The 14,175-nt window shown below is 36.1% G+C and overlaps 1 protein-coding gene across 5 annotated transcripts in view; it reads left to right on the forward strand.

The window, feature by feature from the left end:
* The window catches only part of LOC126867304 (EGFR adapter protein-like), a 275,154-nt gene that overhangs the window by 75,421 nt on the left and 185,558 nt on the right, over positions 1–14,175 (forward strand). For 2 of the 5 annotated variants that reach the window (XM_050621623.1, XM_050621624.1), the window contains exon 1: positions 4,119–4,335. The exons of the other annotated variants lie outside the window; for them this stretch is intronic. The gene's annotated coding sequence lies outside the window, so the exon portion shown is untranslated. Of the gene's footprint in view, positions 1–4,118; positions 4,336–14,175 lie in introns of those variants that run through there. 5 annotated transcript variants of the gene reach the window in all.

The following is a 14,175-nucleotide window of genomic DNA, read 5'->3' on the forward strand; positions in this document are numbered from 1 at the left end:
TTCTTGAAACAAAGGCGTTAGATATTAAAGCAGAGGTAAAAAAGAATTTTAATCATCTTATGACATGCTCTTAACGTAATACAACAGAGAATTAAATTTCTACATTTTCCTTAAAACATTTTCATCACGCAGATTTTTATTATTATGTGTGCTACTCTTGAAAGTAATATTAAACGTAGAGAGAAGTATAATTTTACATCTTTTAATCTTATGTTTAAGACAAACATTTAAAAACTTAAGTGAACATAATAAAAATTCAATATACAGTGTGATTTTATCCAAATTATAATAATAATAAATGGAATCTTCTTTTATCAATATTAGTATTAAAATTAAAATTAGTATTTTCAGTTCTCAATGGCAGGATTTTTTCCTTCGAGCACATGTAAACATTTAAATGTAAAAAGGACACTGCAAATTCGAACTATACGAATTCAAAAGATATTGCACGTAAACGTCGATAATTTAAACGCGATCTCGAGCTTCTCCTAAGATTGTTCCTTACAGTGTCTTAGTGTTCCATTATTGCTTCTCCCGTTTTCACAGAAATCGGACTTCTTCTGTACAAGTAGGGATTATTCATATTTGCTTTCTCCCTTTATAAAGTCAATGCTTTTAGATGAGTATATTCTTAGTCGCTCCATTTCATCGTTAAGTTTATTCATGTAATTGTTTCTAACTAAGTCATAAAGCACTTCTACTTAACTCGGCCTTGACCCAAGGAATGCGTGGAAAATTGAAGATACGTCGATTAAACTTCATAATTAGCTTATTAGTTGCTCTAAATATCAAGATGATTAAATTCTTATTTTTTTCATAATATTCGTTATCTAACTCGTTCGTGTGCTCGAAAAGTGACATTTAAAACCACGAACTTGGAAACTAATGTCTAGACAAAACTAACAATGTTTCATATTTCACTCGTTCATATGTCATTTCACATTTTCATATTCCCATTTCGGTCTTTGCGGCCCGCTCGTTAATGGTACGCTCGTTACCGTTGAAACTTTATCTTCATTATCTACTTTATCCAAATATGCATATTCCGGCGAAACAAAAATTACTCGTGACCTGGTGCATAATTGACGCGGTGTCGATTAATTGGAAATGTTATCAATTCTTCCTGTTCGAAGCATCGACGTGCACTAATTGTTCGTCACGTCATAGAGTATTTGACGATATCAGTTTATACTCTCGATATATGTTCTCATTATGTTCTCATATTATTGATGTTTATTATCTAAAAAAATTGTTGATTTTTTAAGTCTGTAAATTACTCAACATCCTGAATTAAAACGTTATTTAGTCATAAAAATTATTTGAGCAGAGACATGTAAGTATGTTTCTACAGTAAAGTACCTAGACAATCTTCGTTATTTCAAAGAACAGCATTTAGAGCATCAATGTTTCTTCTTCTCGTACAAGATAATCGTATCTACACGAAAAAGTCTTACGTGTTACGATTTTTCTAGAGGAAGGTGGATACCTACGATGGCATCCAAAATATTTGATCATTTACGATGTGAATATATCGTGTGTTATCCAAAACATTTAGAATTTTTACGAGCAATGTAACAAGGTAAAACTATTATTCTTATATTTATCAAATCTAAAAACTATTAAAGATTATATTATCAGATAGTATTGTATTTCCTTATTTGACCGAATGGAAGGAGGTATTTTTCCAGATCTTGTTAACACATAATTATAAGCTATTTTTTTTTTATAATTTTTATGTTTTCTCTTCTATCTATTCTATCGACGACTTACTATTTATTATGAAGTCCTATAACTCTGAATCACTATGAAAAGAAAATTTTGTTGTTGTTGAAATGTCATCGTTAGACGAGCAATGGAATCGAAAATGCTGACTGATTCCCCTTATGAAACTTTCGTACAATCCCGCGGCATAAATAATTCGCGCGGCGGCCGCCGCGATATCAAGCGACAGACAAAATTCAAGGGTCGCTTTATCGTTCATATTTGCCTCGTTCGGGTTCCTTCTGAGGAAACAAAGGCCTGTCTAATTAACACGCTTGAGACAGAAACCGTGGCCTTTCTCGTTTCGCGTGGCTGCTCTGAATGCAGACCCGAACCACGCTGCTGCAAAAGGGTGCGGATAGTCGAAGAGATGGAAGTCTGTTGAAGGTAAAAGAAGCAGTCCGATAACTACTGTAACGACTCGGACAAACCTCGATAATTAGCGACTTCCCATGGAACCCCTAAAACACTGACACATTCGTTGCCTTCCTCCTTTGGCTCCTCGTTTCAGAAGGACTAGCTCAATGACTAGACCAGTATTCGATCATCCGCGCCAATGCCCCCTTTTGTCGGAGTAATTGCAGCGAATTTTTCTTCAAAATAGCGAGACGTGCCGTTGTTTTAGCTGACTGAGAATTGACTGCGTATCTTTGCGATGGTTCGTTTACCTTTACAAAGCGAAATCTTTCATTTGGTACAATCGACTGGAAGCGTAGCAGCGCGCTGTACTTGTAAAATATGGTAACGACGTTTTGTAAAATAAGATGAACAATTACCATGGAATATCCTGATCAACATATTACACGTGTCAAATGTTAAAATTACGTTGAAGTGTTTTAAGTTGTGCGTGCGTGTTATGTTCGAGTTAATATTCGATATGCGAGCGAATGGTAACGTGGAATAAATATGATGTTGATATAATTTCGATACATGCTGCAATTTCAACAGAACGTTATAAATTTTCATAATTGACACATCCTGATGGGTATTACTTTCACATGGCTGGTTGAAGAAAACGGAGAACGAGCATCGAATATACATCGGTCGTCGGTAACACACGAGAACCATTCTAATTAATCGAATTACGTCGAGACACAGTACCTGCGGAACGTAATTAGAATTTTATTATCAGGATCTTCGAGGTGCATAAATCACGTGTTGTTCGCGATCGGTGTTTCTGGAGGCCAGCATCGAATGTCGAGGTTGCGTAATTTGTGGCTAACGAAATGCCAAGCCGTCGAACGTTAGTAACAAGCTCACTCTGAAACGGAGATTAATTTCCTGATTAAGGCCGGCCGACTCCGTTCTGACGTCGTTCCTTCACCGTTTCCCTTTTCACGATCTTTATCAAGCTCGATTGCGAGCTGGAAATTCCTCCGAGTACACCAAACGATAAAAATGATAACGGATGACTTAATTAGCAACATCGTAACCAACTTGCAGCTTATTGAGAAGCGATTCATTACCGTATCTTTGGTGCAACCAACGTGCCCGCCATCGTCCGAGTTTTATAAATCTCTTTATAATGCTAGAAATTTGCATTTGTTATTAACAGAGTGATAGGGCGTTTTTATGAGAATTTCTTTCATGTTTCTGATATACGATGGCTGCATTGCTTATTTTACTATGCGCATAATGAACAGATAGATATATATATAGTCGAGGACAAAAGTTAGGTGGACTGGTAGTGGAATGGGAATAGATATCAATGAAGTTTCACCAAATATATATATACGGCTTGTTGGGAACTTTGTATTCGTGTATAGTTACGATTCGGTATATATATATATTGTACATAGTTAAAATTTATTATAATTGTATGTAAGAGTTACGATAATACGTATAGTGAATTGGCGTTTTCACAGTTTCTTGATCTAAATCCTATCAAAGAAGTTCGAGGTGAATAAGACGAGGAACTTCGAAAATCTGTTAGAAATTGTTACTTCGAATAAAATAATAATTCTCGAAGATCCTGAAAACCTAAAGTGACATTCGAACCAAGTTCTCGCGGATGTTTCGAAGTACGAAGGACCAAACAATCATTTCATCCCTCGATCGCGAGTTAGTCAGGACAGTCATTGGAAAGCAAGGAACGTTCGTTGTAGAAGCGGAAGCAGGGGCAGACGCGGTAGAAGCATCAACCGGTAGCGATTGCATTCCATAACCGATTATCGGGCAGCGTAGCCGCGAAATGCTGCTAATTACGCGTTTAACAAGAAAAAGAGAAAGAGAGTGGAAGTTCGAATCCAAGGAAGCTGCAGGAGTGCGCATGATCACAGCCCCCTCCCGTTACCAGTTCGTCGGTGTGCGTTACGCTCGTGTATGATCCGTCACGCGACTGTGTAGGTTTCACGGGGTGGTTGGAGCTTGGAGCCCACGTGGAGCAACACGGTACTGTCAGTCGCGTCCAGCGAGTCATTCGTGTATCACCCGGGTACCTGCTCGCGATTGGGGGTGCCTTTTCACCCGACCTGCCAAACTTTCTTTTTTCGCGAGTTTCTAGTGCGTCCCGGCGAGGTTCGTGCGTGATGCTAGTGTGAGTTGGCGTGCTACCTCAGGGTGAACGCAGACGAGGTAAGACATGCTTGCTTCAAATTTTCCTAACGAACGTCAGACGCGTTCATTAAAAATGACGTGCTGTGCTTGTAACGAGGAAGACGGGTTTCAAGAATAGAGGGGTGAAATTATTATCGGCGCGGCGAAGGGAACCATCGAAGGGGTGAAAACGTTCGTAGTACGTGTTTCCTAACTTCCGGTGTTCGCTACTCAGCGCTTAGGTTCTGAAGCGGTATATAGGATAGGAAATGTGCCGTCTGTGATGATTTTCATTATTTAGTAGAGTCGAAGGAAATTATCGTACGTGGGAAACTGTGATATCGAGGAAAGCTTTCTTCGGATAATTTGAATGGATAGGTTTCGTTGACGATTTGAAAGTCATAAATGAAAAATTACAAATGGAAAAGTTTTCTCTTATATCGTACAATTTAAATGAATTGGTATTTTCTTTGACAATTCGTGTTTGGTTTTACGTGAAACGGAGAATCGTAAGTAGATAAGTCAAAATAGAAAATTACAAACAGGCGCGCGGTTGGGGTAAGTAGAAATTTTTATTTAGCATATTGAATTATAAATAGCAACAACGTGATTTCAAGAATGCAATACGTAACTGACGTAACAATTTTATGCAGTGTCTTTTAAAATTGTGACATTGAATATTTTCTCTGTCACAGTGTAGCATCAAATATTTCCGGTTGCACTCGTAACTTTTACATTGTGTAAAGTTATATCGAGGCACTACATATGCACGTGCATGTACAAACCGTTTAATGATATCTTAAAATCCTTATTATCGGCTTAAGAATTTACGAAGTCGAAATATTAAAACATTTCATCGGATCCTGTACAATTTAAATCCCTGAAATTTCCCAAATCCCTGAATTCCCTGCAAAAAAAAAAGTTTTCTCTTAAAGTTTATCGTCGCCAAACATAGTCCAGGTACTTCATATTCGCACGGTACTTCGAATTAAAAAGAAATTACACATAAAAATCAAGGATATCTGTGGCGCGTGACCATGAACAACGAAGCCAATCAATCGGCTTCGATCAACGGAGTTTTTGAAAAATTCATGGTCGCAGACAGGAGGATGGGTTGAAAGAGGAAGCGGAGAGGGGGAGAGGGGTCAGGCGTAAAAAGTATTTTACACACGGCGAGCATTTACGCGGACCATAAATTACCGACTTTTCTACTCGGAACGTCAATGGCTCTTTTTTTCCCGTCGTTAATTTCTCTGTCGCATTAATGAGAGGTTGGGCCGAGAATTAATTAGTTTGAGTAACCCAATTAAAAATAAAAGTATCGCGTTGCCGAGCAGGCCGGGACAACACGGCGAATCGTTTGGTCGGTCGTTTAACCGCCACGATGTTGCCTGTCTTTCGCAAACCGGTGACGTCACGTCTCGTAAAAATGCATCGCCCTTGGTAAACGGGGAATCTCTGCTAATGATTTCACGATGAAAAAGCCTCTTGCGTCGATACGGTCCCTGTAAAACGGGCGGCGCGAGAGGCCCAATAAAAATTCATTACTTTCGCTGGACGACCATTTCGAATTGACGATCTTCTCTCTTTCTCTCTCTCTCTCTCTCTCTCATTGAAAAGCGTTCGCGTGCGCGCATTTTGTAAATAACCACGTAATACCGCGTATGGTAAAAATTCATTGCTTTTAGTAAATTGGGTATGGGGGATGAAACGAGCGCTTTGCCAGATCGCAGGGGCCAATTGATACGAGTACGAGTTTCGCCTGGCTATCGATGCACACGCTTCATCGCAAATTTCAAACGAAAAGATAATTGTCGGCACGGCCTATCAATATGATAAAAGGTAAAAGTGATGACTGGACCGATCGACCGTTCAATCGCTTTATTTCGGACCCAAATTCGTGCATCGTATAATGAATTGAATTTAACGAATTGTTTCATGAAACGGATTTTCGCGATAGGATATCGTATAAATTCTTCGATATTCAGATAATTACTTGATATCGCGGAAGATCATATATATAGGATTAAAGGTAGGAATATTAAATTGCAATGATATTTATGCTTTCCTGTTTCTTCATTCGAGAAACGTTGCATTTCTGCTTTCGCATTTACCTTTTAACGATTAATGGCGATACACTGTTATCAGAATAGCAGGAAAATGTTATAATCTCTTGTGTAATTCCACGTCAATTAAATAAATTCATTCGACTTTATAGAAATTTCTTTCAGAAGAAATAATTCAGAAGAATATAGTAAAAGCGTCTTGAATGACTGTCGTGACCAGTATATATATGTGTTAATGTATTTATGAGAAATCTAATAGACAAAAATCTACAGAATGGACGTAAAATGTAAAATATGTAACATATATAAAGTAAAATATTCGCAAAGATACTTAGTGGACGAAGCGAATCTCTGTTTAGATTCTATTTTTGTAGTCGAGTTCATAGGTATTGAAATTTGCAGAAACATCTACAGTCTCATCGTTAATCCATTTCTGTAATACCTATGATTATATAATACCGTGATTTTAGAACTTTCAATAAATTTCCAACTAATTGAAAACATGGTCGAAAAACACGTTTCGAAACGAAAGCCTGTTACAACATATTGGAAAATGTATTTTTATCAAAGAGAGTGAAACTGTAAAGAAGTATAAATTCCTAGGTTTTAGTAAAAAATGAACACACGTTGTTAAAGATGTGAATAAAATTGATGGATTTCATTTTATTTTCACCAATCAATGAGTGCGATTGAAGAATCGTAAGTGGTATTCGATTGTGTTCAATGCCGATGCGATGCATACAGCACGTTTTGCTAACGTTCCAATTTTATTGGACTACTATTGAATTAAATTTTTCATCGTGGAATATATTGCAGCCACATACATACATGTATAATCGAACAAAAACAAATCCTACAGATAGTAGTTTTAAATTGTAGTAATTTTTATTAAAAAATAACAAAGGGTATAACTTTGGGTGTAGTTATAATACAGATGAAATTAAAAAAATGTTATTTAAAGTGGAAATAAAATACAAAGTAGCAATCTGTGATTTATTTCGTACGTAATCTTACGAAATCTTTATTTCACTTAATATTTCTGAATCTTCGATGCAATGAAAATTATCCAATGTCACAAATAAATCCCAGAAATTTGGAGAAATTTTATCTTAATTGTGATTAATTCGAGACTAGTTTAATGGAATCAATGTTAATTTCATACATGACAATATGCACGATGAAATAAAGAAATTGATTCTCTACTTGCAAACGAGAGATACATAAATTCAATTGTTACTACAAATTTTGTTTTTGATAAAGCTATTACTTTCCTTTTACTGTGTGTAACCACCCGTCTATCTTTGTTAGAGTGTGCTTTTTATAGCCACGCGTTCCATATTCATTCAGATACAGGAATATTAAAAGTTCCCAGTTTCCAGCCACGCGTATTTGATCGACCATGGAAATTGTGTCAAGCAGTTCCTTTGAAATTTCATGTAACACAAGACGCCAATATACTCGTCATCCGTCACCTATTTTCACGGAGATTATACGATGAAAAAGAAGACTGCGTGTTTGAAGGGGCTGCCGGAATTTCATTGAAAAACGTTCCCAGTTGCCAGAAATTTGATGTCAATTATGCAGGTTTCAAGTTTCACTTACAGAAGAGTTTGCGAAGAGAGTTTTCGTCCTAAAGAAACTTCTAGTTCGTGCCTTGGAATATTGCGTCGTAATAACTTCCCATTTTAAGCCTGTGGCTGCCTCGTTAATTCGGAAATCTGGGTCTATCATTAGCATATACATATTTCTGTGTAGCTCGAGTGATTTCCAAAGGCGTTAACTGAGTTTCAAAAACAGGGTTACGCAGTTAGCGTTTTAATTGAATGTTTCAATTAAGATTTACGGTGAAGGGACAAATTGCATCGTTACTTGCTAAGATTATCAGCACGCAGTTAATTTTCTTGAATAAATTACGAAGATTTAATGTGTTGGTGACAACTGAAGTTGGTCAAATGACTTTTGACGAAGTTACTTTCTACTTTGAAATGATATACTGAATGTAGATACGTATTTTTATGTACGTTATAAATATCGAGGCATTTTGATCGATTCTTGTTATCGGTGCGCGTATTCTATTGAAAAGTGTACATTAATAATAACTTGATAATTGAAAGCAATATTTTTCGTTTAATCATGCGAATAACACGTTGATTATAAGTTTACTGATCTCCATCGTGACAGCTTTGTTATTTATTCCATAGCTTAGAACTTGGACGACTTATAGACAAAGATTATTTTAATTTGTTATAATTGCCTGATACACAATAACAAAGAACAAAATTAGTACAAGCTATTTTATCTGCGATTTAATAATTATATTACATATCATGCGAAAAACGAGAAAATGTCCAAACATTTAGCCTCCAATTTTACCAGTCTGGCAATAATGCTGTATACTTATCATATTTATTTTATACTCTCATGCTCTACTAGTACATTTACATTTACTTTAAAATTACAAATATTTAATAAATAAATATTTAAATAAAAATCGTTACAAAAAGAACACAGTTTCATCGTAAAATGATGCGTACTATACGCACATGTACCTATAACAGACTTTTCATCATATTGTGATAACAAACAAATCAAATCGTTCTTTCATATGCGATAAGCTGAATAAACCAGAGAAAAGGGTCCTGTCAATAGATTCCTGAAAACTAACCGAGCTATGACATGTCGGTGTACACCATACATCTGACTTTCGAAATTCGCTATACGGCCGATGATGGGAGAAAAGTTCCAAGGCCGCTGTTCAAAACGTACGATTCTGTTCCGGGCGTATTCCTCGAATTCGTACATTTGGTTTCAACATTTCAACTTCAGGCCATCGTTTTCCAATCGAATTCTCGGTGCTCTCTATCGAGCGGCCGTTACGAATTTACGTGACGGAAATATCGTCCGATATTACACCGCGATGTCATAAAGCTCCTCTCTCTCTTCTTCTCTCTCTCTCTATATATATATACGTCAGTGGAAAAGTCGCGTCATTTCCGGCGGCAGACGAACCCGATCTCGCACGATATTCTTCTCATCGATCGTAAAACTCGCACGCTTAGAAAGATCGGACACGCCATTCGATAATCAAGCGATGCAATTAATGCACTTTCTCCTGTACCGTCGTTCTCGGCGTGCGCTTTATACGTTCCTTTTTAACCCGGAAAGAGCGATTGGCAGAGGCCCTTTCAGTTTTATCGAAATTCAAAGTCCCGTTTCTTGAACGATGGCAAACCTTAAGATTTTTCCATCTTTGATGTCCGCATCGGCGAATTACTCGTATAATACGATTCGTTCGTCCGAGCGCTCTCGTTAAGAACCGTTTTCCCGAGGCTTTTTACGTTTCGTTAGAAGCATAATTTATATTTGACAAACGGGCGTTATAGGGTTCAAGAAGTGTCGAAAAAACGTAATTGGGTTTTTACTAAGGGATCTTCGATTGTTGAACTGGTAAAAAAGAGAAGATGAATTATGTACAATATTCTTATGAATGTGCATATTTTTCGGTTATGAGAATGCCGTCTTAACGATTATAGAAACATACCTTAAATATGATTCCTTCTTTTTTATTTATAATGCGAAACGATATATATCATTTACGCACGTATATTTATTAACGTGTCATTAGAAAATAATTCTCATATTTCTACTGTATCGTTTGAATCATATTATCGAAAGTAATCTTGGATGGAACGAAAGTAACTAGAAAAACCACGCGTCTAACTCAGAAGAGTCAATGACAATTTTGATAAAGTAGGCTTGATTGGAAATATACTGAATTTTAAAACTGCTCAAAATAAGAAACATGACTGGTCGTATGCTTGGCCTGCGGTCTTCATACGCACTCTAATGTTATTCTAACAAGCGTAGCAAACGTATGAAATGTACGCAAGTATGCACTACAACGAATTGTGACGAGAAACCGCAATCTCATGTTAGATAATCGCAGAAATAACATTTTCGTAGGTCATGGTCTCGTAACGACGAAAAGACGAAAAATTCTATTCCGTGGTTGCAGAACGCAGCGAGATGAATAGCCGGAATGAAATGGTTTCAGGATTCGTCAGATAATAAAGCACGATTGTTCCGGGATAGTCGTCGACTTAATTGATCGATCACCCGAAAGGAAATCGCCCTTCCACGGGTCGACTCGTGGCCCTGAATAATTTAACGAAAACCTTTAGTGGTCGCTGAATTTTCCTGAAGGGAGAAACGAGGCCGCCCAGGAATGTGATTCGGTCGGCAGGACCTTCGAAGGAGATTGAACGAGCACGCTGCATAACGCAAATTGATGTCCTGACAGAGCTCTGCGGGCTCTTGCATATTCGGCAAAATTGGCGCAGCTATTACGTACGATTAAACTGCCGCGTTAATTGCGATTTTTCTCTCGCTAAAATTTGATTAAGAAGCCTTCGCTTTTATGGACTCCGCGAACAGTTTCGCTGGAAATTTACGACTTCCGATTAAATTATTCAGACCTGTCTACGTATTCATTTTGGATTCTAGTACATTGTTTAGAACTAGTACATGGTTGAAGTAAATAGAAAATAAAATTACAAAATTCGTAGAAGCAGTTAAACTTCTTTCTTTTCGCGTAGTTTTATAATCTTTTATTATATTCTAGACATACGCATCTGTAAAATGTTCACTTTGGATATCGTTCAAGGTTTTAATGTCTATTGTTTAAAAATAGATGATGTCTACGAAAGAAAATATATTTCCAGTCTTTTTATTTCCAATGTATCTGAGTAGTGTAAGTCTGCGTTACATTAGAAGTAATAAAGCTTCATGCATAAAAAATAAATAAGCAAAATATATAATATTGTTAAGATTTTGTTGGTTTTGATAATATAATAAAAATAGACATTTCTTATTTTGTTTCAATACTTTGTGATATTTAATGAAGAAACGATTAAAATAGTTTTATAAATTATCTTTCTTTTCTCATATTTTTATGACGTCTAACGAAAAGATAAACCTCATATTATAAACGATGATGGTAAAATTCGTCACTGGTGGAATAAAATATTAAAATTTGATCTTCTCGGTGAAGGTATTTTTGTAATATTCTTTGTTTCTTTTTCCTCCTTATTCCTCAAGTATTCAACAGATTGCAGATTATTATGCAAATTCTTATTTTTATAAATTTCATTAAGGAAATGGAATGTAAGTAGAAACTTATTTCATCCACTAGATATTATAATACATAGCTACTACGCTTCGTATATTTTGCGCATTTTTACAAGCATTTTAAATTTCCTATAACTGCATAAAAATCCGCAGTTTAATTATCTGCCCCAATTACTATGCTTTCGAGGAGTATCTTTCAAATACTTGAAGTTAAAATAATAATAGAAATTAGAATAACAGTAGAAACACTTTTGAATCGAAAGACTAGCTACTATTTTTTAAAGCTGATGGTAGATTCATATCGAACAAAGCGAAAGGAACTTACAATTGAAATGGATCTTGTATTAGACGACGTTTGTCATGTTTGTGTGAAAAATACGTTTTCACGCAGAATGACGCAAATGTAACGACGTTTTTTTGTCCGCGTTTTCGGAATTCGCGTAATATTTTGTTCGTTTTTCGTGCAGCAGCTCTTTGTACACCTGCCGAGCCTTCCATTCGAGCGGGTTACACTGATTGGTTTCGTAACCATTGGCCTGTGAAACAAGTAGATTGCTCCGGAGAAGGAATGAAAAAAAAAGAAACAAAATGAGGAAGAAACAAGATCGCTTTTCGGAAATGACAAGATACTGAAGCAGCCGCTGTACTTAAATGAATTAATAACAGACGTCTATTTACGAATAAAACAGATGCGAGTTTCTAGCATGTCTGCGCCGTTTCAAGTGTGTTATCCGCGAAAAAGGATATTTACAAGCAGGAAATAGGAACAGAAAATACAGAACAGAATCATCTCATTTATTATATTTATTTGAAAAATTATCTCTTTTCTATTTTGTAGTAACGTAGAAAGAAAATGTTCCGACATGAGATTAACATTTGTACAGTGTGTGAAGCGTAAATGTCACCACGATGTTTCAGACGCTCCCGATAATTTGACAAACAAATGTTTTGAATAAAAATTAATCAGCTTTCGCTTGGCTACAAATTCTAATATAAGAAATTTCCAAGAAATTGTTCTTTCGATAAGAAGTCAACATCAGCTGCACTGTTACCACGTATTTTTAACTCCATACTGTTGTGGCTGACATTAAAACGAGTTCAACAACCTATACTATGACCTTGAAATGACCCTGAATCATGAAACGTCCGCTTAATAAAGGGAAACATTATCATTAAGAATTATTTTACTTTGCATCAAATTACACATCTTAAAATGTCAAGTTTCAATAAAAAAAAAATGTTAATTACATGCATATTACACAAGGAGCGGAAACAGTGTATAGAAATACTACTACCTTCTCTTTCATCGTTAAAATACGGATGTATTATCATATCATAGAATGATGCACATAGGATGCATATAATCATTGAAGTTTGAAGCGAACGCTTCAAGTTCAGTCTTGCGAGGAAGTTCGGTATCGATGAAATGATAAAAGAAGGTAGACACCGTGCTGCTGCCAGCAGCTTTCGGCACTAACTATAAACAAACGTTTGTAGTGTGTATGGGAAATGAAGCGTGCGTGGAAATGAGGGAACGAGGAGGCTCCCGAGTCCCGAGAGCGATTCTGCTTTTGATAGGCTGCCTGCGCATGACGTTTCGATAAACAGCCACCGTTTATATACTTTCCTTCTCTTGTTCGTTCTCTTCCGTTCGTCACGGCTTACCGGATCATGCAAAACATCGCGTGTAACTTGTCACGGATTATCCTGCATGTTTTTTTCGATTTCCCTTTTGTTTTCTTTGTCCATTGCACGCTATTGTACCGAAATGTCTGCAAAATACAAAATATTGCAATACAGAGTAAAAGAAAATAAAATTTTTGTATATGTCATTATAGTCAAAGTAAAATAATTCTGGCATAATGATTTAGTGATTATTAACGCGATTGTATTTAAACGAGGTGCACGTTTACCGTATAAAAGTAATGAACCAGTTGTTTCAAACTGTGAACATTTCACTACATTATTTCAATAGATGTATATTTTGTATTTTTTTTCTTTTTTGTATTTAAAATTTTATTCATAAATTTTGTTTCGAGGAAAAATTTGCCAATGTTAATTATGACTAAATTTTGAAATCAGAAATTTCTGAATGTTTTATCAGCATCCGCATCGGTATTATATTTCGTTTCACTGTTTTATTTTTCAATTAATTCGGATTAAGAATTACAAAAAATGGAAATCACTCGCAGTCCCATCTTTTCTCCCATAAAAACATTCAGGAGCATAAACCGTGGCGCGAATTTTCATTTTATCGATGAGAAAATTTTTTATCCAGCCAATACGCTTCAATGAATTCATCGAACCCATAAAATCGTTGCCTCGTTGCGATCCCGACGCATTTCGCTTCCCTTTGGCCATTATATTATCCAACAAGTTAATTGTCATGCCAGTTCAAATATTCATTATGAACCAGTTAACGCGTCGCTTCTCCATCGAGTCAATTTCGCGCAAACATTTTCCAATTTGCCGAAACAATCGCCGAGCTTTTCGCATCGGTGCGGAAATACGCATCGAACTTTTTACTGAGAAACAATTACTAGCTCGAATGTTTGTTGTTTGCATAAATGTTTACTATAAAACTGACAAATTTCTGTAACATTAGTTCATCTGTCGATATAAATATTTTATAAAAATCCATCGCGAGTACGATCAATAATAAAAAAAAAAAAAAAGAACAAAAATA

Source organism: Bombus huntii, chromosome 7 (assembly GCF_024542735.1).
Source record: "Bombus huntii isolate Logan2020A chromosome 7, iyBomHunt1.1, whole genome shotgun sequence".
Classification (NCBI taxonomy): domain Eukaryota; kingdom Metazoa; phylum Arthropoda; class Insecta; order Hymenoptera; family Apidae; genus Bombus; species Bombus huntii.